The 11506-nt window shown below is 40.7% G+C and overlaps 1 protein-coding gene across 1 annotated transcript in view; it reads right to left on the minus strand.

Moving 5' to 3' along the window:
- The window catches only part of DPYD (dihydropyrimidine dehydrogenase), a gene marked incomplete at both ends in the record, with an annotated part of 117121 nt that overhangs the window by 79076 nt on the left and 26539 nt on the right, over positions 1–11506 (minus strand). The window lies entirely within an intron of this gene.

The following is an 11506-nucleotide window of genomic DNA, read 5'->3' on the forward strand; positions in this document are numbered from 1 at the left end:
TCAAGCTGCTCTTCAAACTGGCAGCGCACATGAAATCACACTGCCTTCAATACTCTTTTCCAAAGTGTAATTAAAACATACCCATGGAAGCAAACTATTTCTGGGCTAGATCTTTTCCTGTCTCCAATGTTGAAATAAGTATCTATTAGGCACTCTGTGAGGTATTTCTCTTTTTTGCTACATTATTAACTTTTCATTTCAGAAAACAATACACAGGATACAATACATCCGTAACAGCATAATCCTACAGGGGAAAATGCAAAGAAAATGCTAACACTGAGAAGTTCTCCAATAAAAACTTTCATCTTCCTTGTGAACACTGAGAAATTGCTGCATTCATGCCACTAATGCAAAATAAAACCTGTGTTATTTAACTTGCTACTTTGGTTGTTACACTTAAGTCAAAATACTGGAACAGAACTTAAATTTGGGAAGCAGCACAAATTGCAAGTGCTTAGGAACGAAGATTTCTGCATCTCCGAGAAACAGCCAGAATGTTTGCCAGCAAGAACACGGTCTAGCTTCTCCACAGCACTTTTACAGCCCTTTTAGTGCTAAGTTTCACTATTCCCATATGATAATGCAGAAGAAAGAAGTCAGCCAGGAGGCCAACAGCCAGAGCCCAAGTCTCACTCTCAGCTGAGCATCACTCCATACGGTTTCCTTCCACTGCTCTACTGTGGTGCAGGATTTAAGTATATTATTATAGAATACTAATAATAATGTATAAAAAAATACATACTGTGGTTATACTTTATAAATTATTGTTTATATATTATTATACATCGTAATATCTAAAATTAGAATATATGTTTCCATATAGATTGTTATTAACCAAGTAAAAAATGAAAGGCAATGAACGTAGCTTCCAGTTAAAACCAATGACCATCTCCTGCCACAGCTGCAATTCACTCAGCCCTCCTTTAACTACACATTTTGTTTGCATATTCTATGGCTTTCTGAATGAGCACTGAACTCCACACGTGTATCTCTGATTATTCACTCTGCAAGGCTGATTAAACACATTCCATTCTTGCAAGCATGGCAGGTCGACAAAAGTGACTGAGCTACAGTGTGTACCTTCTATGCTTCAGTACAATAAAGGGCACATTCAACATATGCAAAGGCCCGTATCTGCATTTGAAACATAAGGAAGCAACTTGCCACTGCAGTGGGTGTATTAAGACTCTTCTGTCCCCGTGATATAAAAAGTGCTAAGACACCAAAACTTTCTTTACTTAATTTTACTGGGCTTTCCAGAAGCAGCTGCGCACAAAGCACGTACCCACGTGGGTTGTAACAATGAGGGGTGGCTTGTTTCGATTCTGTCTACTAGGGGAATGAAATCCCTGTTTTCTGCTGACTCCCAGTACAGAGGAGCCTGTAAGATCAAGGGTTTTTAATGGAAATTAACTCCAAGCTTTACTCTCAAGCAGCTGCTACAGCAACAAAACAAAACAGCATTTCCCCGTGATTAGTCCAGACACCACAAACGAGTATCTTACACTTCCTGGTCACTGTGTCCGTCTCCCTACACTCTGCAAATTCAAGAACTCAAAATCTGTGTGTAAGGAGACAAACGGGCAATTGAAAATCCCATAACATGGACAACTTCAGCAGTCTCAAACTCAAGCTAACCACACTATAACCAAATGGAAGACCTCTGCTAACCCACTGGAGCCTTCCCAAGCTTTTCCTGAAGCACATGGGGGATAAGCCACCTCAGCTAAGGAAGGATCAAACCATTAAAACAGCCTAAAACCTATTCAGAATAAGCACCACAACAATTCACAGTGTGGACTTTCCCTTCTTCCTCAGCCACCAAGAGTGTTTCTTCTACAGCGTAGTTACAGAATAGCAGACTTAGGAGCCACAAGCAACGTTAAGATGTAAGAAGGTGCTATTTGGTTGCCCGAGTATGTTAAATCTTCTTGGAAGCATTGGGGTTTTGTTTTGAAGCAACCTTTCTCTAACCCTCTAAAGGTTAAGAAACCTCCCAAAGATCCAGCTATCATCGTTCAGATACAAAAGATTTGAATTGGGCCATAACAGCAGCATCAAACCTGTGTCTCCCAGCAAATAGAAAAGCAATCACACCTAATTCCCTGTATACTGAAATAACGAACTGTGATGTTTTCAGTGCTAACTATTAAACAGTATACTAAGTATATATTAGTTATAATAACTCTAAAATGAGAATGACTGCTTCTTTTAGGGGGTATGTGCTGTTCTCAGTTAGAAAATCCAAGAGAAAGGTAGCGATACTCTACTACTGAGCAATGGTTTCGGGTAATGGTTAATGTCACCTCAACTGAACTAACAACCAGGGACTGAAATTCAGTATCTACTGAACTGCTAGAATCTGTTTAAAAATACACCTCACACTCAAATCCACACCTATCTCTGATCATTAATCACCAACCAACGAGGAATTCTTTCTAACAGATCCTAAGAACTCTGCACTGAGTTGTACCATTCTTCACTACAGCAACGAAACAGTAACAAAACCCAGGTAATTTTTAGACATGTAGTAATGCCCCCCAAGTTCCTACTTGTAGGGGACGAGTAATTCCAACCCGACAGCAGTATTAACATTAAAGATGAACTGACTGAAAACTGTTACTCTTGACATTGTCGTTATTCCTTTTTCTTCCTATGAAAGCAAAGATCATTAGAGGGAATGTTGAATCATTGTACTCACTGTTGAATGCATTTTCACTTTCTCTAAGGGTTCACGTTCAGCTTACTACATGTTTAGCACAAATGAATGAACAATAGCCAAACCATGTGAAAGAAAACACTGTCAAGGACAATGTTGGGAAACCGCTTTCCTTTGTTAGATAAACATGTAATTTGTATTAGCATTATCCAAACGCTCTGAGCACTCAGGATGCTCATTTTGGTCTTTTAATCTTCCAAACATTGTTTTATAAAGACAATTTACAGTAATTTAAGTGCAGAAAGCAGCAACTGTGCAAAGAGTGACTCTTAATTACTGTAGATACACCACACCTTGGGACATCGCCGAGAAAGTGCCAGATTTTGACTAGGGTTTGATCCTATCAAGCATGGACGGAAGACTTTGTGGCTTTATGCACAAGGAGTATCAGATTTGATACATTACAGGACGCAGCAGTATGCTACACAAACCCAGAGAAACATTTGCATACCTGCTACCCTTTCTTATATGCAATACTAGAGTACTGATATGTTTTATTCTCATTATATACACAATCTTGGCAATTCTTAACAGATGGGTTTACACGGTGTCTTTCAATTTTATAGTAAAAGCAACCATACGACTGGCATCTCCGAAAAGCATAGATTAGAACACTAAAGAACACCCAGGAAAGAACAATTTTCAAGTATCATGAGCGTGACAAGTGGTTCGAAAGCCTGGATAATCTCTATCCACTCAAAATTCGAGACCGAGCAGCAAAAATATTTACATAGCTTAGTTAAAGATTACTTACTATAGTGAACACGTCAGTTTCTCTCCTCGGATAGTCGTTACCTTTAAAAACCACCATCACTTTAAAACTAAAGAGATCTGGAGGGCAGTGGATGTGCCCGATGGTAGAAGCCACTGTATTGGGTAAGGAAATCACAAATGCTTCTGGAATACAAAGGCTTTTCACTGAATGTGCTGAGACTGACTGAAAGATGGAGGGATTCCTTCGGGCACCCAATGCAGGCAAAGGCAGCTACAGGTCTCCCCGAAGGTCCTTGGCCCCTGTGGATCCCAGACAAACAGAATCCCTAGCAAACGTGCCCCGACTTATCCGAAACTGGCCTCTAGCACACCCAGGTGTCAGGATTTTCCCCTGCAATGAGGGAGCTGCCCTTCATGATGCCAAACTGGACCTCCATCAACAAGGCCTGACCACGGAGCGCTGATGGAAAGGCAGCAGAAGGCAACCCTCAGGTAAGAAGGACTCAATCCGGCAGTGGCTTCCTAGGGCTGCTCTCCAAAGGAGAGACATGGCACAGAAGCAGATTTCTTAGAGCCATCTCTCAAAGTCCTCCAACAAGAACTACGAATCCACTGCACGAACCCAGGTTTTGTCTTAACTTGTCAATTCAATGCAACAAGCAGATCCACCCCTTGTTGAGTGGGCAGTGAAAGGAGTATGAATTCAGGAACATTATATTTATGAGCCATAAACGCGTACAGGAAGACGACTTCAAACTTTATTCATTAGCACAAAAAAAGTGCTTGCCATCTTCTCACCAATAATTGGCACTTAACAAGTGAGATGGTGATACACTTCCTACTTCTCTACAATCTTTAAAAACAAGAAGAAATAGCCGAGGTTAGCCTTGGTTTCTAAACAGCCTTCTATCTTTCATAAGCAAGATGACGGAAATTAGGGCATTTCTAAACCTCCTGTTGAAATAATTGTGTGTTGTGTCAGTCCTCCTACAGTATTAGGTAGGACAAGGTTTCAAAAAGTGTCTGATTGCATTAAATACATATTGATCCACTCTCCTTACAAGGAAAGAGAGCTCAACTCGAGTAAATGGATATGCACCCACTTACCAGCTGTGTTATAGATGGTCCTTCATTCTGTGTCTGAGTATTAAAGTGGAAGTGAAAAGATGGCAGCACAATTAATAGTTGTACATCTAAAAGAGAGAAGTAACTGACTCCTAAAGTGAACTTTCAGAAGCAGCAGGTAAGCAAGCAAAGCTCTTCAGGTGTAAAGCACTAAAGTGTGGAACATCAGGATATGCGAATGTAATATCTAACATCATTTTGTTCAGTATTTTGTTTTCTTATGTACTTCTGAAACATCGAAATGCTTAAAAACAAACACTTGAATAAATTCCTGAAAACTTAAATAATGTTAGATTAATTCATCTGCTAAAATAGGAAAAATATTAACTACTCTTAGAATCCCAGAGTGGTTTGGGTTGGAAAGGACCTCAAAGCTCATCCAGCTCCAACCCCTGCCACAGGCAGGGACACCTTCCACTAGAGCAGGTTGCTCCAAGCCCCTGTGTCCAACCTGGCCTTGAACACTGCCAGGGATGGGGCAGCCACAGCTTCTCCGGGCACCCTGTGCCAGCGCCTCAGCACCCTCACAGGGAACAGCTTCTGCCTTAGATCCAACCTGAACTTCCCCTGTTCCAGTTTGAACCCATCACCCCTTGTCCTATCGCTCCAGTCCCTGACGAAGAGTCCCTCTGCAGCATCCTTAAACCAATTAAACCAACCTCTTAAACCAGTTTGAATCAGATTGATTTTGTCATTATATTTAGGCAAACACTTCTTCAGGCAAACTGTCCAGCACCTTGCAAAGAGACAGGAGAATGTGCTGTAAAACACGTGCAGCAGAGATTCTTATGCCAAGTAGGTTTTTGGTAGAAATAAGTAAATAAGAGCACAAAAATCTGTGCAATTTGCACGTGAATAACCTTGGGGTGCCCAAGGACACATTATCAGTGTTTTCTGAAACTGTCCTAGGACTATTAATAATAAATAAGCTGTTTTCTGCATCTGAGCCTTAAAAGCTTCCAATTGCCTGCTGCGTCTGATTCGTATTAGGCATGTTCCACCGACATGTATAGCAGTAGTGAGAACAACAGAGCTGGAAGAACAGCTGACTACAAATATTTATAGTAGGAAAAGATGCTTCAAGAGTAAAAATTCTCGGATGTATGTACACTGTTGGTCTCCAGGAAAGATGCTGCACTGGGAATAAAAGCAAGTTCAAGCATCTGCTGTAAGCGTGTAAGAGCAGGTTCTTTCCCAGAGTTCCTTTTCTAATGTAACTATATTCCTTTTGGTTTTTAATAACAGAACGTTTTTAGATTAAAGAGTAACAGAAGATGAGAATAAAATGAATACTGAAGAGTAACGAGTTTTATATTAGAACCAATTGATGGTGTAATTTGTTTGTAATGTTCTTCATGAGACATGAAAAAATGAAGGAGTGTGATTTTCCATAAGGATGCTTTGAGCCACGAGCTAAGGCTCTCCAGAAGGTACACTATAAAGTCCTGTACTTGACTGCACAGACTCGTGTGGACCTTCTGCTCTGGGACTTCATGCAGTTGTAGTTCAACCCGCATTTTTGATCCCGTTCTGCATTGTAAATGCATCTATCACTGGCCTTCTCATGGATCTTTACGGAAAAGAGGAAAAAACCTTTCAAAATGTCATTTTTAAATGGTTCAGGTTACTGTAAGGCAATTGTGAAAGGGTCTGGATTGGCTTGGTCCAAATCCTGCCACTGCTCTTCATCACTGTTGCTCATCAAACTGTCCAAAGTACTCTGACTTCACGATTCATCCTGATGACTTCATTCTCATTAGAGCACAGATTTTTGCAGCTAAATGGATTTGATTCAGTTTGATCACAATCACACGTAACTCCAAGCATTCCCCCTGGCTCTGCAGACCGTATTAGCTTTTACTGCATAAGGATACTGATGCCTGAAAGGCCACTTGTCAGCATTCCAAATCCTGGGCGAAAACCACTGTCTTTGCAAGATGCTGAGTCAGTGACAGCTCTTGTCTACAAGCAACAAGAAACCCAGCCCATAATCTAAGCAAGGCACACATTAATTATGTGGATGTGTGTGATCACATCTCCAGCATCACTCTGTACTGCTCTACCTTCCAACGTATTACTTTTCTCCCTTGCTCGTGGTGTTTTACCTGTTCTTTGGCTTCCTTGCAGCAAGACCTCTATCACTTATGAAGTGTTAAAAATACTTATGAAAACGTAAAATAATACAAAACCACACCAAAAAACCCCTCCAAAACCAGAGCTTCAGAACCCAAGAGCCTAAGGCTGTGCAATGCTTGCACCACAGTTCTGTCTTTAACCAAGATACATCATATTTTACATGACTTGCTATACATTACTGCTGAGCCGGACTGGGCTTTCCAAAGAGGCTTAAAAGCATAACTTTAGGGAGTATCTTAAATGCCTAGAAACATAAACCAATTCTGGAACACAAGCAAACGACAGCTAAATCCTGGCTATGTTTCCAAGCGGCTCTGCCTCTAAACTTTCCCCTTTGGAGGTGACAAGTGCAATAGCAAGTGAAGAGAAGAAGAAAACCCAGAAACACCAGGTAAAAACAACAGCAGAGAAACAAACAAATCAAAGTCTGTTCACGACCCGAAATGAGAACTATTTGGAATGTGACATATTTCCTCCACCAATGCCTGTGCTGGCCATGGGCCTACGGGCCCCATATGCAGATTGCACGTCCTCCAAATTTAGTTTATGAATCAGGAGTATGATGCACCATTTCTTCTCCTCTAGCACAAGCAAAATGAACATCTGTTCACTTTTTGCCACGTAGGTTTATATCTGTGTGGGTGGGTGTGAACAGAGCTCTTGATGTGTAATATTCTTCCCATCTGCACACCAGGTGGCACTGCATAGTTAATCAGAAGATAATAACAGCCATGAGGAGATTACTTACTTTTTGGGGAACAGACAGTGAATTAATCTCGCATGGTTGGGGCTGGGTTTTTTAAAACAAGGTACATCAAGGCTTGGACTTTTCATTTCTGTGGTTTTTCTTTCGCGGGGGGGTGTGGGGGTGGTGGGGGGTGGTGTAATTTCATTCCAATCAATGGAATCATCTGATTATATTCTTGTTGGAATGCTCTCGTAATTAACTAGGAATGGCTGCAATTATCACAAAGGTTCATTCCACATGGGATTTCATTTGTTTTGCTTCTTCTATACAGACTTAACCCTTGCAAGCAGGATGTTCTACTCAGGATACATCCCAGCATCAAGCTGATTGGGTTTGCTCTGTATGCTCATCTAACACCATTTTGCAGTGTTTAATAGAACCTCTGAATCCCCTAATAAAATAAACCTAACTTTATAGTAATTCAACGTCATAAAATGGAAGAAGGGACTAGAGAGCTTCATTACTAGTTAAAGTTGCCCTGTAATGAGGACTTAACTAGGAAGTTAGTTGGCGCTGCAAGTTTTAGCCTGTGGATACTGAAGTTAAAGTGTCCAAGCAATTTCTGGGAGTGGGGCTTAAGATCCTTTAAAACATTTTACCAAGCAAAGCAATATTTGAAGGAATATTTTTAGCTGATTCTATATAATGTAAATGTTGTTATATAAAACATCTATTTGATGATAAAATGTTCTAGAATAAGGAGAGTGGCTTGTGTAAAAGTCTGCAGAAAATATGTTTATGGTAATAGCCTTTCTGTAGCTTTGTCTGAATGTCACATCAAACGTGTCCTTAAATACTTTAAAGACTGAGGTCATTCATTCTCAATTAAATAGTTGGATAAACAAACTGGTTTGGATTTTCCCTTTCAAAAGGAATATACGATGCTTTGGGGAGTCTTAAAAGACAGCCCCGCAGGACCCTGCTTTCCTAAGAATTAGCCCAACTTTGAGAAGGGTGAGTAATAAAAGCCCAGTATTTCTGCATATGCTCCGATAGCCAAAAGAGGCACAGAGACAGGCAGGTTTTGTACAAATTGCAAGTATTCTACCCAAAACACAACCGGGAGACATAGTAACACAAAGCATTCAGACTCCTCTGTTCTCTCTGTAAGATCCCCTTTGCTGCCTCTGAGGACCATGGGCTCTCTCCTCTAGTCCCTCACCCCGTCATTGATTTCTCCTTTTGCTCTCGGCACGATGATTCTCTGTTGCCCCGAGTGTCTGTGGTTTTTCCAGAAGGCAGCAACTGATGCAAGGCTTTTTTGTGGTTTTAAATAGCAAACTTTTCACACTGATTTGTCAGCTCGGTCCCAAACTCCTCACAAACATCTCGTATCAAAAAGCAAGAGCTGATTCAAGGTAGAGTCTGTTGAACGTGTCACACGAGGCTGGTTCAGTATCAAGTGGCAGCTCCCAAATCTGCAAAGGGTTGGGTTTTTTTCCTTCTTTGCATAATTTTAGGGGTTTAGTTTTAAAAATGTGAAAGTTTTAGTCGGGAGATTGAATCTTTATTCAGTATTTTGAGAGAATAACAAAATAAACCCCAAAGATTTGTAACTGGAAGATCAATGGAGTTTTTAAATGAGAATATTAAGGGCTCTAATTCTACACCTCTAATCCTTCATCAGCATTTATAATCGCCCATTGACATCAGACTGAATAAGTTTAGAATTGCATCAAACTAAATGACAATGAAAAGAAAATTAAACACTATAGCAGGGACTCTCATAATGTATTTCTCAGGTCGTTCTTCCCCTTTGTTTGGCTGCTGCCATTTAGTCCTGTGATAAAATTCTCATGTGTTTTATTATCTATCACTACTTTCGATGGAAGAAACTGGGATTCATGGACTACCCTTTAATACTGGTAGCTGTGATCTGAAATCAGGACTGCTGGAGAAAAATGGTCTCTCTCTTAGGTCCCTGTATGCAAAACACAAGATATGTTTGCTGCCAGATGTTGCAAAATACACATCTTTGTGGGGAGGAAACTGAGAGTAAATGACTGACTGACATACAAGAGGTAATTCACGTATTAGTCCTCTAGGAATAAACAGAGGTACAGTGTTAAGAACTGGTTGAATTAAGCACAGTTCAGATAAGGCAAAAAACCAGGAGACTGAAGGAAAGAACTGCAAAAAGCAAACAAGTAAGAGGCAACCCTGTGGCTGACAATCACCTACCACTTCTCTGAGGTTCTGCTATCAGAGGGCAGAGCTGGCTTCCAGTATGCCATTGCCCAGATCGATCTCTTTAATTACTGCTTCTCCAGGTAACTATGAAAGCTTTTCCTCAGATCTGGTCTTTGCTAGCTCAGCATACGTCTTTGTAACCCCAAATTCCATATCAGTCTCTACAACATTATCCACACAGCCACAGATTAATTGGGAAGGGCAAGATGGTGAAAAATACAACAGTGTGGAGGTGAGATGTGACTCATATTGAGATCCTAGAAGTTGCCAAAGGCTGGTGATACACACTAGCCATTTCTTCATCTTCACATCTAGTACAAGGTGATTTTCTGAGCTTTGAACAGTGACTTGAATTCACCAGACCTTGGGTGCTCCTAGCCCCTGTGTCCAACCTGGCCTTGAGCACTGCCAGGGATGGGGCAGCCACAGCTTCTCTGGGCACCCTGTGCCAGCGCCTCAGCACCCTCCCAGGGAAGAGCTTCTGCCTTAGATCTAACCTGAACTTCCCCTGTTTCACTTTGAACCCATCAGCCCGTGTCCTATCGTTCCAGTCCCTGATGAAGGTCCCTCTCCAGCATCCAAAACTGAGAACGAGCATGTTTATTTTCTGTTAAGGTACAGATTCATTCAGAAGCAAATTGCAACAGCCTTGAAACAAAAAACCCCTATTTTCTATAAGTAGCACTCTCTAATTGTTTTACTCTCACGATTCAGGGTAACGTTCAAATGTGACATTTCACTGAATACCTTTGTTTAGTTGGCAAGGAACACAAAGAAATATAGGACAGACTCATTAAGGGAAGCCTGCTATTGTTGGGAGTTTATAAATGCTCTACTGCATGAACGTAGCTAGCTCTAGGACTCTGTGACCACGTCGGTTTGTCCATCTTTCACTACCAACATGCACGGCCACATTACTGACCAGTGTCTTGCACAGTTGTGTAGGAGAAAGATGACAGGTAGACCTGGGGGTACAGAGAGGGACCAACTTCATCATAAATGCAAGGCAGCTTCCAATAACAAAACTTTGTAGGAACACCTAATCCTTCATTAGCATTTATACCCTCTGTTTCCTAATACAATCAGTGAACACATGGTTTACGGGAGCATTATGCTTCAGATACCTTCTCTTGGTTATTAAAATCCTGGCTGTGTCCCTGTCCCTTTACCTAGCATCTGTATGGCACAATGCTTGTCTATATGTGTTTCTAAGCACAAATATTTCATATTAGGATAACTTCAAGGTCAGAAAAATATATATGTAACTACACACATACATATGTAATGTTTATATACATCCATAAACCCATAAACCAAACACTCCTATCATCTGTGTAGTGCTCAGTGGTCATTTTTGCTAACCTTTAACTGAACTCTTCTTTTAAACTCGTGAGTCAGGATCATGCTGACATTCCAAACCTGATTGACAATTGTTTCCTAATCATTAGACTCTCCAAAACCAAAGGTTTATTTATGAATTAATCCCTCACTGGTGAGATTTCACAAAGCAGCTCGAAAGACATAGAGGAAAACAATAAAGAAGTGAAGTTGGACCGTTGCTTTGCACACAATTACATTAAAACATGACACATCAGAATTCTTATACATGGAAGGTCTCTAACAATGTGAGGATTTAGAATTAGATAAATCACGACACACTGTACTCTAATCACATGACGGAATAGACCTGCAAAGCTTATTATACTGCATAACCAGATGGTAAACAACAGTTGTCACTGTACTAAGAATTACATCTCTGTAATCAATAATAGGAAGGAGGAACAGTTGCACAACTTGTTTCCTATTATGTTCACTTAGGCAACGTCTAGATCAATAAAGAGCATTAAGCCTCATACCAACTGTAGACCATTCCT

This window comes from Nestor notabilis, unplaced genomic scaffold (genome assembly GCF_000696875.1).
Source record: "Nestor notabilis isolate BGI_N333 unplaced genomic scaffold, ASM69687v1 scaffold2887, whole genome shotgun sequence".
Classification (NCBI taxonomy): domain Eukaryota; kingdom Metazoa; phylum Chordata; class Aves; order Psittaciformes; family Psittacidae; genus Nestor; species Nestor notabilis.